This window comes from Micropterus salmoides, unplaced genomic scaffold (assembly GCF_014851395.1).
Source record: "Micropterus salmoides isolate LMB-PRFRI ecotype aquatic unplaced genomic scaffold, ASM1485139v1 Ms_hic_scaffold_23, whole genome shotgun sequence".
NCBI lineage: Eukaryota > Metazoa > Chordata > Actinopteri > Centrarchiformes > Centrarchidae > Micropterus > Micropterus salmoides.
In genome coordinates, this window is record NW_024041484.1 from 2,937,691 (window position 1) to 2,957,514 (window position 19,824).

Below are 19,824 nucleotides of genomic sequence, written 5' to 3' on the forward strand. Positions count from 1 at the left end.
AGACCTAACGTACCTCTGCTGCAAACACGTCAGTGTACCCCGCTTCTTTCGGTCTCTCGCTGGTAACTTTCTCTTATAGTAGTAGGCTACGTTGTGTAAAGTCGCCGAAAAAAAACACAACTTGTCTTCTGGACTTTTCATCCTGTGATTCCGTTCACAGCAGCAGCTGCATGTTAGCCAAAGTAAAGTGTATGTGTGGATAAAACTGACTGAACCGTTGTTTTTAACAAGCCAGGTCTTCAGCAGTCTCACACGCACGGGAGGAGGGGGGTTTGCGCGTTGAGAGAAAGAGGAACTTTACGAAACTATATTGGTATAAACGGCAGTGTTGAGCAGTAGCGTCGCTACAAGTAGCGCCGTTACTAGTTTAACTACATTTCTCAGTAGCTTGGTGGTAGCGTCGCTATTTTCTGAATCAAATAGTTTTTCAGTAGCGAAGCTCTTTTATTGACTGAGTAGCGCAGTAGCTTCCACACGCTGCATTTTGTCAAGCCTTTCTGAAGGATCAGTGAGTGACACCACACACGGACAGTATGTGCAGCTGGCAGAAGCGCTTCCTGTGACGATGACATCACAAACTGATCCTTGGGTGACGTCTGCAACTTTGCTACAGGGGAGTAAAGACACATGCGATTAAGTTTACTTTATACTGTGATAGTTATTGCAACACCTCTTGTGAGAAGGATCAGGGTCCAGCCTGGACACCTCTTCCTTTAGTGAGGAGGAAACTTTGATATGTAGTGGCAGAAACTTGTTTCCATGAGATAAGAGCTCTCTCTCTCTCTCTCTCGCCATTACCATTTAGGTTGCAATGTTGCCAGATCCCAAATTCACATATATAAACAATAAAAATAATTTAATAGTGTGATAATTAAGTTACTTTATACAAACAACAATGGTTCTCCGTTTGTTGCATTAGGAAATACATTTATGATATGGCAATAAGTAGGAGAGTTTCTGTGTGTCTGATTTAGTTCTCTCTCTCGCAGACACACAATGTTTGGAGCAGGTTTTTAGTCTTTCTTCTATGCTACTGTGGAATGAAGTTAGTTCAATATGAACTAGGCCTATATTGTGTGTGTGTGTGTGTGTGTGTGTGTGTGTGTGTGAGTGTGAGTGTGAGTGAGAGAGAGAGAGAGAGAGTGAGAGTGTGTGCATATATAGCCTATATATAGACCTAACTATAAAACATTAAAAAAGTAGCTGTAACTAAGCTACTTTTGCCACGTTGCTGTAGCTTAGCTTGCTATATTTGGGGTGGCAATGGCGCAATGGATAAGACTATGCCTTTGGTGTGAGAGACCCGGGTTCAATCCCCCATTGTGTCCCTGAGCAACACTTAACCCCTAGTTGCTCCAGAGGCGTGTGACCTCTGACATGTATAGCAATTGTAAGTCACTTTGGATAAAAGTGTCAGCTAAATGTAATGTTACAGTTACATTTCACTGGGGGGTAGCTTCTGTGCTAGTAGCAACACTGATAAACGGTATTGTCTAATTTTATATCTCTTTTGAAGTTATATCGGTATACCTCTTTATACCGATATACTGCCCAGCCCTACCTTCACACATAGTCAGAGGTGTCTGTTTGGAAGCCCTCCTGTGTGTGGTGGGAGGGACCACACGAGGCAGTGTAGTCGCCCTTGTCCGCAGCTGTATCGCATCCCCGGTCTTTAAGGGAGGGGGGACGCGAAGGCAGACACGGTTGCCGTGGGGCTGCCACGCTCGTGGGCTCATAACTGTGCTGCTCCCCCGGTGAGGCAGGGACAAGCAAAAGAGGAAATAATTTGCTTGTGACAGCGGAGCCAGAATGCATGAAGGCCATCCGACATGTGTGGGAGTAATGAGCAGAGCGGCTGACTGACTCCATAGAGGCAGTGGCAGCCACCACAGCTCAGTGCTGAAGAAAAATGGGAGCTGGAGACTAGGTCTCACTGTATATATGCAAGGTGCGGACGTAGGAGGACCACACTGTGGGTGGGCATAGGGGTAAACCCAATAGCGATAGCTTTAGAGGGCGAAGCCTATACGAAATAGAACCCTGATTCATTCCACACCTTTGTATTGTAAATGTTTGCAATACTTACTATCAGTCTCTGTGTGCTTTTGGGCCTTTTATTGTGGCCAGCCTAAGGTCTTTTATTGTGGCCAGCCTAAGGCACACCTGTGCAATACCCATGCTGTCTGATCAGCATCTTGATATGCCACACCTGTGAGGTGGATGGATTATCTCGGCAAAGGAGAAGTGCTCACTAACACATTTTGACAGATTTGTGAATAATATTTGAGAGAAGTAGGCCTTTTGTAGAGAAAGTCTTATATCTTTGAGTTAAGCTCACGATGAATGGGGGCAAAAACTAAAGTGTTGCGTTTCTAATTTCTTTCAGTGTAGAAACCAGTGTTAGAGGCATGGGGCCAACAGGAAATAGACAATGACAAGAAAAATAAAATTGTGTTTTATTGATAGACCATTCAGGGCTTTCTCATTACAGGAGTTCAGTACAAGACAGAACAAAGCCATGTTCTAACAAATGGGCCAGGCATGGACAGTCTATTGTATGCCTGGATATCTCCACCTCCCCTGCCATTTGCATGACAGCCTACATTCCTCTTGTGCCAAACTTCAGGGCAAAGAAGAGGGACACTTTCCCAGTGGGGGAACTAAACTGATTGTTGCACCTGAAATGACAGATGGTATCATGGTGGAAAGCAATCTATCTCTCGCTGCTGATCAATACTATAAGAGCGATAACACCTCCTCACTTTCCCTTTACAGGTTTCCCTGTGCTGGGAGCTGCCTCTGATCAATGGCTCCTCGGCATGTTACAGTGAACTCCAATTCATCCATGACACAAAATTTTTGTGTAGCCTCCACACAAATGTTCAAGCCTGTCAACATGACAGGAAAAAATACATTCCCTTGATAACACTCATCCCTTGTCAGCTTGATGTAATTATTCATGTCATCAGTTTTGATTTTTTAGTTAATTTTATAGTCAATAGATTAAGAAAAGAACAATTAACAACCCATACATTGTGCACTTAACATGTATTTTGATAGCTGAATGAACCAAAACATTGGTTGTAAAAATATGTTCATATGACACAAGTCCAATTTCTTGCTCAGTTAAATGAATACTTTGTGTTCACTTTAGAAAACAAAAACACAATTTCAAATAAGGGCTGGGTAGTACAGTATATCAAAAATATTTGACATATTTGAATATTAATTAATGTGCAATACAGCAAATTACCACTTGTAGATATGCTTTCTGTCCAAGCCTGATGACCATCTTTAAGAAGCAAGGTTTAACCATTCAACTGTTAGCCTAGGCCTACTTACTGTCACATACAAGGGTGGGTAAAGTATTCTAATTGTTGTTGTATTGTCTGTCTTTCAGTTTTCTGCACGAAAAATCAACTGCCCTGTCTCACAGTGGCTCTGTGAGTTTCTTTATTTAATTTCATAAATGAAATTTGATTCCATTTAGATTGTGGAAAGGGGACTTATTGTGCCTTAAAGGGTACCTATTTTCTCTCATGCAAGATGCTTTTTGCTTACAGGGATTACATTTATATATGTTTACTTCATGTTTACAGTGTCATTCCTGCTCAGGCATCAGACTGCTCTACATATAAGGTTTCCAACGTTTATATACTGTCCTCGGCACAGATTTTCTTATGTGTATACGTTAATGAAAATTCTGTGCTCAAAAAACACTATTTGTTACATTGTGTAAATAAAACAGTTCTGTTGAACTGACAAAAATGTCATGTGATTATTTTGTCAGATCTACTCATAACTTTAATGTTGCAGTACTGTACCACACTAAAAGTTTTATGTACAAGCCATTTGTGAGTGGGTGAATTGGAGTTCCTTCATTCCTGGTTGAATGGCACCAAATGTAATCACTTTTACTCCATTTTTGAGCATCTAGTGGAAAATATAGACTAGAAAGGGTGGGTGATTGAGTGACTGCTGGTATTGATCTGATGATGGCTGCAAACCCTGAGGCTTGAGGTGTATCAACACCTGAATCTGACAGATCAAAACTCCAAATTAATCAGTTGTTTTTTTGTTTTTCCAGAAAGGCAGCCAATATCTATGGACTGCATGGAGAGTTAACAGCTTCAAATGTATACAGCACATTATGCACACACACATATTATACTTAAGGTTCTCATGTTAAAATTCCTCAACACTTCCATCTGATTACCACATTTTATAGATGAATATTTTTATACGAGCAGAATCAGCAATCAATCCAAGTAACTGGTTTGGGCCGTCCTCCTCATAGATTTGCTACTTGGGAGCATGCATTCCATTTGGATACTTCTTTGTCATAGCACTTACTGAAGAGCTTAATTTCCCTTCTGTGAGGGAAGTTAAAGGTCATCTAATACCCAAGTTTCTCAGTGAGAGCCAATAGCAATGGATTGTTTTTCTTTGGTCAAACCTTCTCCGGAGGTGATTGGAGAGGTTGTGATACTTTTTATAAAATCATACATGACTCCAAGATTCCAATGTGAAAGTGAACTATGTATTTACTTTGTATGCTTTGTTTATGGGCTGAGTGTTCGTGTACAAAACAACCAGCCTGTGAATACTTTGAGTGAACCAAGAAGATTGCATTATGTTGTCTGCAATACTATCAGAACATCTGTGTCGAAGTTAGCCTGGTCAACACAGCCCTGTGCATATAGTATGGTAAAACAATATAGTCCATCCTCCTGTGCAACAAGTTAATGAAGTGGCACAAAGATTTTTGTTTCTCACTGATGTTATTCAAAAACCCCAGAGCGGGTAACATGAAGCATGTTGGAAAAAAGTGTATTATAAGCCCTACCTCATCAGGGCAGTTTTGGAGGACTGGATCGACTCTGCAGAGCCATGCTGGATGAAACAGGGGGAAAAAAGAAGAAAAAAGAGTGAGATTTTTTTTTTTCTGAGCAGGACGCTTAGAATCTGCATAATGGCATAATACATTTTGAATGCTTAATAATTTTTTTCAGTAACATGTAAGGCACATTTCCTGTCCGCTTCAAAGAAAAGTTAAGAATGAATTTTAAGCGAGGAGATTTCGTGAAAATATCCAATCTGTGAGGATTGCTTGATAAAAAATATGAACAGGATTATACTGATGAGGTGTTTACAGTGTTGGAATGCATACCTCATCTACTCTGTGTACAAACTGAAATATTATGATGAAGAACCCCTCCAAGGCACGTTTTTATGAAGCAGAGTTGCAAAACTTTTTGGAAAAAAGAAAAAAAATTTGGATGAGTGCATCATCAGAGGTAAAAACAGGAGTTGGTCTATTCAAAAAACTGGCCTGCATTGATGTATTTAAAAATAATTCCAGGTTCCAAGTTCCAGTTACTGTGTGAATTTAGTGCAACATATTGATTTAGAGGGTTGGTGGCAGGTGGCTTTGACGGACATTTCATTCAAACCTGATTTCCTTCAGAGTCTGCCTACTGGTGACCAAGGTTTAAAGGGGGTTATTACACCAACCTGAATCTGCTCAAGAGACAGCTGGATGCTTTTCTTAGAAAAATTTACCTTTGGTAAGACAATTGTGAAGCTCCATTTTAGACATTGAAAAAGCTTTGCCTAGTCTGTAAAGAAATTTTGCAGATGCAGCAGAGGCTTGATTTGCCGTTTTGGAGCATAATGAAAATCAAGTAGGTGGCGCTTTCCCAGCTTTTGTATGGCTGCAGTGACAGTATATTTAAACATTCCAAAGTGGAGTAATTTTCATGTTATCCTCATATACTTTAACAACACAAACACAAATGATACTGAACCAAAGATGTATTATCTGTGCTTTGCTGTTGTATTCAGATTATGGGGCCTTTATATTGAGTAGCCATAACACCACAGGCTAATGTCCATCTTTCACTTTAATCCTATAAATTTACAAGGCCTGAACACTTATGTTAATTCAAAATCCAATCTCTTCACTCATCCATTTAGCAGGTACAACCCCGTCACTGCTCGTCCTTCTACTGCTTTGATCTTCTTTCTTTCATCTGTTTTTCTTCCTGCTTTGGACTAAATCTCCCTGCCATCATTTATTCCCATCACACACAGCAGGTGGATGAGTCACACCACAATGACCTTTTCACAAGATAATGGTCAATGAGAAACAGAGGTTGTGGAGCTGTGCACCCTGCAGTCAGGCCTTGGTCAGGACCACAGTTTGATAGGTCGCTGTCTGCAAACAAATGATAGTGGAAAACGTGTATTGTTCTCTCAGGGCTGTAGCACATTATATATGTGTGTGTGCCTTGACTTGAAGGCTACCATTATTAAATAAACCAGCCATGGACAATGTTTTCTTTATGTCCTTGTTGTGTGACAGATCACCACTTTAGGAATATTTTATCGACTCCCTGTGTCTCCTGTGCTGCTTACACAATGGGAGGAAGCAGAAATGTGTGCTGAGTCCTGGGTCAAGTGTTAAGGGCACATATTTGTGGCAGCATGTACTGCATTTGAATTAAATGGGATTTGTTATTTGATATTTTGAAATACATCATGTTTTCGACTTGACTTATTCCCAACCTTCCCCCCGCCAACTTCACTTAATTTAGATGTCATGCAGACCCCCACCTATCCATGCCACGGTTCTACATGGTTTAATATATCTGCTCTTTACCTCTGGTTTAGGTAGTAGAGAAGTTTTCTACTAATCACAGCATTGGTGGTTGGATGATGTAGTCCTTGGCATGACATTGAACCCAAATTGATTTCGAGGGCTTCTGACGGACAGGAAGCAGCACGTCAAGATGGGAAAACATGTCTCTGACTCCAGGACCATCCGTGCCGGATCCCCTCAAGGCTGCGTTCTTTCCCCCTTTCTCTTCTCCCTGTACACCAACAGCTGCACCTCCAGTCACCAGTTTGTCAACTCCTGAAGTTTGCGGACGACACCACCCTCATTGGGCTCATCTCAGGTCAGGTGATTGGCTGCAATCTTCCTTCTCTTCTGGACCTGTACACCTCCAGGACTCTGAGGCGAGCAGGAAAGATTGCAGCTGACCCCTCCCACCCCGGACACAAACTGTTTCAGACTCTCCCCTCTGGCAGGAGGCTGCGGTCCATCAGGACCAAACCCTCTCGCCACAAAAACAGTTTCTACCCGTCTGCAGCTAGCCTCATTAACAAGGCCCGGGTCCCCCACTGACATTCCCATTCATTTGCAGTTGTTATTTGTTATTTTTATTGTTATTTTTTATTTTTTTATTTTTTATATTGCCTGTGTATTGTATTATTTTTCTCTATTCTTCTGATATTCTTATATAACTTACATTTGTTTATTACATTTTTTTTTTTATTTCTACATCTATTTATGTCAGCTGTATGTCTGTCTCCATGTAGCACCTTAACGCATAGACTTAACTATCACTCCTGATGCCGACATACAATATAAGGCACTCCACAGAATTCATTACACTGGGCAAAGATTGTTTAAAATGGGATTCACATCCAAAACTTGATTAAATTGCGCACAAAATAACCCTGATAATTATATTCACACCACCTGGAACAATTTTGGAAGGACATCACTACATCATTATCCGTTTTCCTGGGTTGCCACCAAGCGGCAATCTTCCGGTTTCCGGACTGAAGCTTTCCTGGAAGACCGAAAACCTGCAATTCATTGAGTGGCCACTTGAGGCTGGCTCCAAAAGGGAGTCAATCAAACCCCATTGACCCCCATGTTAAAATGCCCATCTTTACAGCAGATTAAAACATTTTTACAGCCTAGTACAAAAGATGGTTTTAGTGCATATCGCTAATTTTGCCCTTCGTGACAACTGTGAGGGGGGTGAACTTACCTGTTTAAATTATATTAAGCCTTAAAGTCCTGCATTATTAGGGGCGTGGTTTTGATTGACAGGCACCTCTAGCCCCTGTCACTGCTACACGGAGCTCTGAGGCTCAGCTTGTTGGAGCCGTTTGGACATTTCTACATGCAGATACTGGATGAATAATGGCAGGCTGTGCAGTTGACTGGAGAGAGAACCTCCAAAAAATCCATGTTCCAGTTGGTGAGTGAAATTCCTGTATTTTATTTATGTGTTAACAATATCAAACAGGTATCGCTGTCAGCATATAGGTTATTAGCTTAGCACGTGATGCTAATTACCCAGATACGAGTAGCCCCAAGCTGCTCACGATGCTAAGTTAACGGGACTTACTGTGTTCTAAACGTAGCTTTTAAGGAGTCAAAGACAAGTCAGCAAGCAGTGATTCTTGAGATCAGGGACAAAACAGGTTTTGATTTTCAAAATAAAAATCTTGATTATTTAAAACAACTATGTATACATCTTTGTTAAATGAGGCTTTGGCAACCTCCCATTTTTTAATTTTTGTCATAAATGACATGTTTGCGGGATCAGAACTAGATTTTTGCCAACACCATCAGAAACATAGAAATGTCAAAAGAATTATTTTCAATGACCTTATCACAGATATTTTTACTCTTAGCTGTTTCTTGGTTCTGTTAATTGTATACAAATGTTTTTTAAATGAATCATATCTCCTTTTAAAAGTTAGATTTGTCAATGTTTAATAATTACGGTTTAGGTTCTATGTATTAGCCAATATAACATTTAATCTCCAATATAGACAGTGATACTTAGAAGTGTTCAAATTACACATTAACTTTGATATGCAACAATGTTATAGACAAATATTCTTGATGAAACAAAAAATATCGTCTTTTTAAAAAACAACAACATAAAGTGCATCTGACGGAGCTGACAAGGCATTGACGGTGTTGACACAAAACTGACGGTAGTAACAAACTCGTAAGAAACAGGAAAAATATTTAATTCAAAATTATCATTGAACTCTCACAAATATTGTAACATTATAAGATACTAAGAAAATACATTATATAAAGAATCTTTTTTTGGATTAACATCTCAAGGAAGTACAAGGACTTTACAGGCAATAGTCCATGAACATAGCCCCATTGTAAAGTCCACAACCTCTTCAAATATATGCTGCTTATACACAAACTACAAACCCCAAGTGCACAGAATATTCAAGTAACACCTGTTTGGAAGACTCCACAATAACTGATACCAGGTGAGGAGTCCTGACTGGATATAAAAAGTTACATCCACCAAAGGCTTAGTCTTTGCAAGTAAGGATGCATTGGAGAGCTCCACCTTTGTGGCAAAATTTCAGTGAAAGGTACTGGGTGGTATGTATGGAGACACAGCCCCTCCTCATTTGCGTAATGAGGCAGAAATGCATAGAGAAATGTAAAAAGAGGAGGCAGAAATATATAACCATTGTGGAAATAAATAGGGTAGAAATGTAAAGGAAGAAGAAAAATACTAAAATATTAAAACACATATAAATAAATACATTTTAAAAAGAAGTAATTAATAAATAAAGTTGAAGATTATAACGGACAATAAATAAATACGTTAATTATTACAAAGGTGACTAAATAAAGAAGCTAATTAAAAGAGATATGTCTCCTTGTATAATTGAATTACTGCCTACATTTATTTATTTATCTACTTTATATTTTGTGCATTTAATCGGATGCTTATTTATTTATTATTTATTTATTTCTCTATTTATTTCTGAATTTGTCAGGATCAGTCCTCTATAGCTTTGGGGGTGCATCAGTTCCTACGGCATGGGTGAGCTGTATGTGTGTAAAGGCACTACTGACCTAGAGGCATAAATTGGGATTTTAAAGAGACATCTGTTGCCATCAGGTCGACGTTTCATCAGTTTTTTCTTTTTTGATACTACCTGTTCCTTCTCTTTCGTTCCTCCACTGATAGCTTCTCACTAGCCATTATGGCCTGAAATGCATTTCAATATGCAGTCAGTATACTTTTCTGATGGATAAGCATAAGCAAATGATGGATAAGTATAAGCAACAACCTATTACATATTGAGTACTTGAGAGCCTATGAAAATGAGATTCAATTCAAAACATAAAGCTATTTTGTGGCAGTTGCTTGAAACTCAACACATGAAACTGAAGAACAGTAATATCAGATGTTTAGGAAGTAATATCACTAAAGTAAATATATACTAAAATGAGGAATAATGCACTTCAGTGGCATTTGTCAACACCGTCTTAGAGAGAGTCAACACCGTCAGACAAATCCTGATGGTGTTGACATCTGACGGAGTTGACAAAATACCATATTTCCCCTCAAAACACATGTGCTCATCACAGGAGCCATCTTGTTTATCATTAGTTGCTTGTGATCTCTATAATCTACTTAAATTAAGAATTTCTAAGAGAAAATATGATACAAATCTTGCATTACATTAATTATGGTGCTGACACACTATGGTTGTGACATGCAAGGTATCAACAAGTTGGTATAAAATATATAGAATCTAAAAAACTTACCAGAGCTAGTGTGGTCTCATAGCATTAGAAAGAACAAAGAAGTGATAAAGGGGTCCTCAGAGTTTAGCAGCCTTCAATTATTCCTGATTTATTTATTTATTTTTAAAATGTCTGATGGTGTTAAGAAAAACCCAGGACACAAGTTAAATTGTCTAAAAAGTACATTAAAATCTGTTTTAAATTGTAACTGCTGATACTTTATTAAAATATTTAGTAAGTATAATGGTTTATTTTGCATTACTTTTAAAAGTGAAAGTGAAGTTGTTTAATTTTACAATGAAGTTGTAAAGTAACGTTAAAGGCTCAGCCAAATATCTCTGGCTCAGCTCTGTGTTAGCTGACATTATGTTAATGGTAAACTTCACCTTTTTTACCAGCATATAATGAGCGTTATGCCTGCAGACAGGTAGCTGGGCTGTAACTAGGGCAACGGTTAGTTAAAGCGAGAAATTAGGTGTGTGAGAGTCACCTCTAAGTTTGTTTGGTGGATTAGAATTTGCCAAAAAAAAGTTGCACAGTTCAATAAGAAATAAGATAAAAAGATCCTTATTATTATTATTAGAAAATAAGATCCTTATAATAAACGTTCAATAAGATTTGACTTGAGTAGTCAACAGGTGTCTAGCAGCATGGATTATTATTGCACATATTAGTAAATCGTGTATTTCACATTGCCACCCCTAATTACTGTCACATGCCAGAGAGGTTATCATGCTGAGGCGATCTGAGTTCAGTAGCTTTATGGCTCTTTGGAAGAAGCTGCTAACTGTCTACCCATTGTTGTCTTTACAGGTGCCAGAGGAGCTGATTGCAGAACCCTCCAGATGTGATTAGCTGTGTCCAGCTCTTAAGGAGAGAACAGCTCCAGCTCTTCAGCTCTTCAGCTCCTGCTTTTCTTTTTACTCACAACACCTGAACACTACTGATGTGAAATTATGATACTGGGTTCTTATCAACAGATTCTATCATTATAATAACTCTCAACACATTTCAAGTCATATAAAACTACTTTTACATTTGTAACCTTTTAATATTGATGTTTTCATGAATGCAAGACAAGAGTTTAAAATGTTATTATGGATTAGTATTAGGATTACTTTGTTATAAAATTTATCTGACTAATTATACTTTAAATAAAATCACATTTTTCATTCATCAGTTTCCCATGTTAATTGTAAATAGTGTGATCTAAATCTCTAATCTCTATAGCTAACAGCTGTAAATGAATATATTAAGATGGCATTTATAGGTTAACATTTTGCATATGTTAGAAAGTAAAAAATGAAAGGTTGTATACTGTTTTATTTTAACATTTCTTTAAGAGAAATGTGACAGTGACTGAGAAGTTACTCTGCACTGAATAGTTTTGAAGCGTTGTAAGAGGTGTCATTTATTGCGACCTCTGAGAAGGTCTTGTGTGGTTTACATTGTATAGACTCACCTATTTACTACATGTGCATTCGGTCAGCTCTGAGACCTCAGAGTTTGGAAGGTCAAAATAAAAACCACCCAGTGGGATTCATAATTACTCTGTGCAGATCATTCTTTGTTTCAGCACTTACCCACAGGATGGTTCTGATGTGCCCGCATTATTCTGTGTTTAACCTAGACTTATATCAGAGCAGCAAACAAGGCACTCTTCAGAAACTTCAGGCTCTGTTATACAGTATATGGGTACTGGGTGTATGGCTCCTTATTTATCTTAAAGTATAAGGTAGAAAGAAAAAAATAGTCCTGCACACAGAAATTCACTGAATAATTACTTTTCAACATTTCATGTGAAACACGTTGGGAGTATTTTCACTTTTCAACTTATCCTAGACTGATGTTCTTTAGCAAGAGTTCAGCTGTAATATTTCATGTTTTATCTGTGGTATACGATTAGCTTTTCAGTAAGTAGTAAAGACAGGTAAATATATAGAATTTATTATAATGTGAACCATAAAACATTTCTTTTTTTAAATGGACCTATAACACAAATATGGATAATATTTACAACTCAAACTAAACAGAAGGAGAGAACGCCTTTCCACGTCAGTCCACGCCAATAGATACAGACTTCCACGACAATAAGGCTTCCAGGTCTCTGCAGCTCTCTGGCACCAGGTGGGACATCTGACCCAAGGTGTGACTCTAGGAGGAAAACGTGTAATAGATGCTTCAGGTGATGAAAAATATGAAGTAAACAATACTGTGGTGAAGTAAATTTTCTAATGGAATTCAATTCAAAAAGTGAATCTCTGATATTTTCTAGATTCAGTACACAAAGTGAAGCATTTCAAACCCTTTTTGCTTTCATCTTGATGATTGCAGTTTACAGCTCATTGGTAATAAAAACTCCAGTATCTCAAATTGTAGAAACATTAGCTCGGTTATCCAGGAGTGAAGCGCAGTGACATGTGCCAAGATGCCGACGGCAGGCTCCGCCCAATTCGGGCTTCAAAACCGCTCTTCAGAAACCAACGGGTGACGTCACAGATACTACGTCCATTTTTATCTACAGTCTATGGTTGCCCATCCCCAACATCCCAACAGACTCAGACTCTACCTGGACATTACTCATTAAATTCATTCAATCCTGACTCCATTGTTTTGGCCTGATCAACCAACTGTAACAGACAAAAAGTATGTTTTTAACAATATCTTCTAGAGGCCTATATATTATTTTTATCATTGTTGTTACCGACTACCCCACATTTCTGTTCTGTTGCCGCCACCTCACTCACCATGGGTCAGGAAGGTGCTTCACTGTGTCCCGAGCAGCTGGAGTGGGCAGACTCGGGATGCCCTCATGGATGTGGCTATTGGGGGTTTGGGTCCCCATATTCTTTATTCATCACATCAAATAAATATATTATTGCACATGACTGCCGGTCTCTAATAAACTGGCCCACTCCACATGGTCTGAGAGCTGTTTAGAAAGGGGACATGGCCACTTTGTGCTGGCTCCCTCCTAAAGGGTCTGGGAGCAACCCGAAAAAGGTCTAACATTAGACAAAATAAAACAAACAAAAAACAAAAATAAATAAAAAATAAATAGAGTAGAGCGCTCTTCTGAGTTACGTGCTACCTGTCCGAGCAGACGCAGTGGGGAGAGAGAGAGAGAGAGACAGAGGGAGTGAGTTGTGGGGCAGATGTGTTGTACAGCGCCAGAAACTGTAATGAAACGAACAGAAAGTTGTGAACACTTGTCATAATTCGGGAGAAATGTGACCCGTGAGAGGACAATGAAAAACAGAAGTCTAACGCGAGCTAACCAGAGCTATGTTGCTCCTTGTTTACTTAGCCTGCAACAGCGTGCTACGTGTGATGTTGTGTTATTCTTCTGTCACTTTCAGGGGACGGACAGTTCACACTGGAGTCTGATATGGGCCACATTTAAACTATAATGTGAACTGTCAAACAAAAAAAAATGAGATCTGGGAAAAAAATCGAAATTGAGCATTAAGGTCTGCAGTCTGAACGTAGCCTTAGATTGCGAGGAATGGAATTTTTGACTCCTGTTTATTTTGAGTGTTGTGTTTTTACCAAGTTACTTGTTTATACTACTTGTGAATTGTTGTTTAACTTCTATATTCTCAGTTTCATCTGCTGGATTTTACATTGGAACTTACATTTATATTTGCACTAATTTAAATTATCAAGTGTGTTTGCATAAGTTTGTAACTTAATTGTGACTTAAATGTTTTTCTATTTTGATGCAGTTACATTGTTTTAAACTATATGCCTATATAGAGATTGATGGATATTTTATCGATATGTTACATTTTGTTTTATAAAGTTATGAAGCAAGTCAACACTATTGTTGCCTTACACAGTTAAGAGTGATTCCCAGTCTCGTCCTCACAGTGAGGAATACAACTTATTAATTTTACACTGGTTTCGGATCAGTACTTGAATTCAGCTAATACCCAAAGCCCAGGTATCGTTAACAGTCTTTGAAGGGACAGAGACATTTTGTCAGCCTGCTAATGGGAGCGTCAGATCAGAAAATCTACTCAGAAGAATTTCACAGATGATAACTAAGAAAGATACAAAAATGAGGCTCGCCATCAATTCTAGGAAGAGACTTGCCATATAACTTGGCAACAGATTTGTGATTGAGTTTACACACTGTATGTTTACTTCAATCAGGATAACTTGTATACTGATGCAGTATAATATGCTTATTGATGGCATGTGACATGATTTTTTTGAAGGTAAGCTTTATTATGACCATAATCCCCCAAACTACTGCTTTTGTAACATATTCTCCTGCATTTTAAACTCTATCTAACTGTATGCCCAATATCTGAGCTTCCTTACTGACACAAAACACCTAGACATTGTACTCAATGTTGTCAAGATGAAGCCCCTTTAAATATATAGCTTTGACCATAGTTTCTAAAGTGTGACTTAATGCCAGGCCATTTTTGTGAATTTGCTGTCCTTTTTAAAGTGAAAAATATAGCCTAAAAGGCTAAAAACACGCTAGGCTGACCTTGGTACACTGTAATGGGAGCAACATAGCTGCAAGCAAGTAACACAATTAGATGTGTCATTAAGCAAGCACTGACAATGCTATTTTACAATGATGTATGAAAATTTAGTTTCAGACTCCAAATATAGAGGTAATGCAGCAAATTGATTTCTATCAGAAGAAAAAGAAAAATAGAAGATGGAGACATATTTTATTAATCCCACAAGAGGGAACTCAATGTTTTCACTCTGTTGTTAATGTTAGTATTTTACACATAGGACTGAAATACATACAGATGCACAAACAGGACCTATAGCAACATCTCATGGGAGGGCTGTCAGAGCGAGTGGGCTGCCACTTGGTGCGGTGCCCTGAGCGGTTGGGGTTCAGGGGCTTGCTCAAGGCCACTTTCAGCAGCGCCCAGGAGGTAAACTGGCACCTGTCCAGCTACCAGTCCACACTCTGTATCTGTGGTCCGAGCTGGACTCGAACCAGCGACCCTCCAGTTTCCAGCCAAGACTGAGCCACTGCCCTCCGCAGAAGTGGCTGTCTAACCCCTAACCCATTGCTTTGGTGCCATTGATGGGAAACACATCAACATACAGCCACCAGCACACAACAGAAGCAACTTCCGGACCAACAAACGTCAGTTCTCCATGCAGATGATGGCTGTTTTGATGAACAGGGAGGGGCCTCAGGTGCTTCAATCTTTGCTCAGTCAGATTTAAAATGAGCACTTGACCAGGGCCATATCCTTTGTACTTTGATTTAGGCTGTACTTCTTATACACACACACACACACACACACACACACACACACACACACACACAGATGCACTGATGATGATTTATGTTTCTTCACTTTCTTAACAATCCGTATGAATTTTGGAACATTTTGCACATTTTACAACTTAATTACGTCAAAGAAACCCATTCTCAGGGTGGTGAGAGATCATGAGAAGACCTGTTGCAGTCCTACTACATCTTTTCCTCTGCCCTCACAGGTCAGTGGTTGTTCACTCTCCTCGTTTACTCCTCTCACAAAGAGCGAAGTATCAGAACTCTTGACCTGTAGCCGTCCAACTACATGCCCACTGGACCCGATTCCTACAAATCTCCTCCAAGCCATATCTCCTACTGTGGTCCCAACAGTCACTCATGTGATAAATACTTCTCTGGCTTCAGGAACCTTCCCGACCACTTTGAAAAGGGCTCGGGTTACACCCTTGCTCAAAAAGCCCTCACTTGACACAACTCAAGTTGAGAACTATCGACCAGTGTCTCTTCTACCTTTTTTATCCAAAACTATTGAACGGGCAGTATTCAAACAGGTCTCAGAATTCCTCTCAGGGAATGACCTCCTAGATCTATATCAGTCTGGTTATAAGAGTGCCCACTCTACTGAAACGGCTCTTCTGTCTGTAACAGAAGCCCTAAGGTCAGCTAAAGCTGCAGCCCAATCCTCGGTTCTTATCCTGCTTGACCTATCAGCTGCCTTTGACACAGTCAACCACAGGATCCTGCTATCCGCTCTCTCAGCAATGGGCATCTCGATTAAAGCACTCCTGTGGTTCGAATCCTACCTCTCGGGGCGTTCCTACAATGTTTTGTGGCAAGGACAATTATCCTCCTCCCATTGCCTCTCCACAGGGGTGCCCCAAGGCTCAGTGCTTGGGCCCCTTCTCTTCTCAATTTACACCACCTCACTGGGGCTGATCATTCACTCGCACAGCTTCTCTTACCACTGCTACGCAGACGACACGCAACTCTACCTATCCTTCCCGCCAGGCGATCCCACCGTCTCGGCGCGGATCATGGACTGTCTATTGGACATATCTGCATGGATGAAGGCTTGCCACCTTCAACTAAACCTCTCTAAGACTGAACTCTTGGTCATTCCAGCCAAGCAATCTATCCACCATAACATCAAACTACAAACTGACTCCGCAACCATCTCTCCAACCAAGGTAGTGAGAAACTTGGGTGTCATGATTGATGACCAGCTGTCCTTTTCAGACCATATTGCTGCTGTCTGTCGGTCATGCTGCTTTGCTCTATACAACATAAGGAAAATCAGGCCCTACCTCACTCAGTACGCTACCCAGCTTCTGGTACAGGCCATGCTTATCTCTCGCATCAACTATTGCAATGCCCTCCTAGCAGGTTTTCCAGTTTGTGCGGTGAAACCCTTACAAATGGTTCAGAACGCAGCAGCGCGTCTGGTTTTTGATCAGCTCAAAAGGACTCATGTCACTCCATTACTCAGTGACCTCCACTGGCTCCCCGTGGCCTCCAGAATCAAATTCAAGTCACTAATGCTTGCAAACAGAGTGACTACTGGGTCTGCACCCATCTACCTAAACTCCCTTCTCGCCCGCTACGCTCCTCCAATGAGTGCCGCCTGGCTCTGCCATCCCTTCACACAAAGCAATCCCAGTCCCGGCTATTCTCAACTGTGACACCACGATGGTGGAACGAGCTACCACACGCCATCAGAGCAGGGGCGTCCCTCTCTAATTTCAAGAAGCTCTTGAAAACTCATCTCTTCCGAGAACACTTCCTCTTATAACAGCTCTAACTCATTCTCACTCTAACATGCACTTCCTGTGCTCTTCTTCTTCTATCCCCTACAATGATCTTGTATTGATTGCACTTTTTGTTTTGATTGCACTTTTTGTTAACTCTTTCTTCCTTCCCTAGGTATTTACCCCATTGTTGTGATATGTACTGTGAGCTCTTACTAGTATTTATTGCTTCTCTTACTAGTATGTATTGTCAGTTGTAGATCTGTAGTTGATGCACTGTTGATGCTTGTATGTTGTTCCTCAAATGTAAGTCGCTTTGGATAAAAGCGTCTGCCAAATGAGTAAATGTAAATGTTGCCAACTATCTTACATCATGTAAGAAGAGGCTCAGATCTTTTCACAGATGAATGGCGAGCCTATCAACGGGCCCTGACAGATGCAGGATTTTAACATTTTACAGTATACCACGTAAGACATATTGTGGAAAAATAAAAGAGCCCACACACAGCATTTGGAATTATTTGCATATAATTTGCATTTAGATCCTAGATGGGAACATAAGGGGAAGGAATAGGAAATCATTTTCATTTTAAAATGACAGTTAGTAAGGTTACAGAAGAAAGTTGAAAAATGTATGTGTCCGAAATAGTGGTAAAATAAATAAAATGTGTTTTACTGAGTGGAATGTGTCTCACAAACAAATACATGTTATAAGTTATTATAATTAGTTTAGATCAATTTATGCCCACCTAGAATATATCATAAAGTTACAGAGATTTTCATACAACATGGTCTGAGATTCTTTCCTACAGTGTTTTTTTGCTGGTATTACCATTACTTATAAAACATTAATCAAAAGTTCATAATGCGTTATGGACATTGCCAACACCTAATGCATGTTTGTGAGTATAACAATTGTTTTAATGTCTTATGGTTGAATTATGTCATGTTATGAATGCATGCATAAGTCAATAGTGATGACCTTCATAGAAAGTGTTAACAATAGTTTATAGATCTGGCCAAGAGGGCAGCACAGTTCAAAAGACAGTACAAGCAGAATAGCACAATTAAAATAAAATACAATGCAGTACAAAGCAGTCATTAAATGACTGCGCTGTGCTTTTCTTCTTCTATCCCCTTACAATGATCCTGTATTGATTACACTTTTTGTTAACTCTTACTTCCTTCCCTAGGTATTTACCCCATTGATGTGATATGTGCTATCTTACTAGTATTTATTAGTGCTCTTACTAGTATGTATTGTCAGTTATAGATCTCATGCTGTATTTGATGCTTTGTTGATGCTTGATTGTTGTTCCTCAAATGTAAGTCGCTTTGGATAAAAGCGTCTGCCAAATGAGTAAATGCAAATGTAAATAATAATGATTAGACTACATTCTAGATATTCAAAACTATTCTTTTATTTACACTTATGCAAACATACCAAAAATGGAAATAAGGGTAAATAAAATTCACCCTTGGGTATTACAAAAGGCACCTGACCATTAAGGTATATATTTAAAATGTTTTAAAGTGCTAGAACTGCAATTGCAAATCTTTTATTCTCTCTAAACAGCAGAACATTTTTTGCGCTTATTGCTTAACACCACATTCGTCTTACATGCCCATAAAGCTAGGAAGTCCATTGTATGGAAGGAAGGTAGTGACTGAACAGGCGTATGAGTGGGAGGAACATGTACATGTATAGGATGACGACAAGTAGAAGATGACAGGTATGAGGATGGCATTAAAACTGGCTGGTCGCTCATATACGTCTTTGATTATCTTTCATGATCACAGGGTTTTTTTTATCAGCCTCAGTTTCTGTGCTACTTGATCCCCAAATGTGCCATCACAGTCAGCAGCTGGCTTCAAAACATCTCCTATAACAAATCAACCTTCTTCTTTTCAAGGGGATTAACAGTTTGGCCTTTGTTGCACTTTTTTGCAGTCTTGAGAGTAGGAGAGAAAAGTTCACCATCATTTACTCAGGTGCATAGTTTAGATGCAGTGGCTGACAAGCTCCTTGCAGTGTTCTCAGACATCTCTCACATATCATCTGGGTCACTGACTGTGTTGTCCCCATTCTGTTATGCTGCCATTGCATCTTTCACTGACTGATCAAGCTGTAACAGAGGTCATGTGTCATTGACGATACTTGTTTAATTAAAATAGAACAAAAACAATTTATCTATAAAACAACAACACCATACATAATATATGATGATTAATGTATGAAATGAATGTACTCAGAGGCAAACTTAAATAGCAACACGTTTTTTGTTTTTGTTTTTTTTTTAGGAAATCACAGGCTGTTAGTTTGAGTTTTTGAGTTTTAAAGTCTGATATCTTGGGGGAAAAAGCCCAGGAACCTAAAACTGTTCACCTTCTCCACCTCAGCTCCACTTATGTAGACAGGAGTGTCTTTGTCTCCTTTT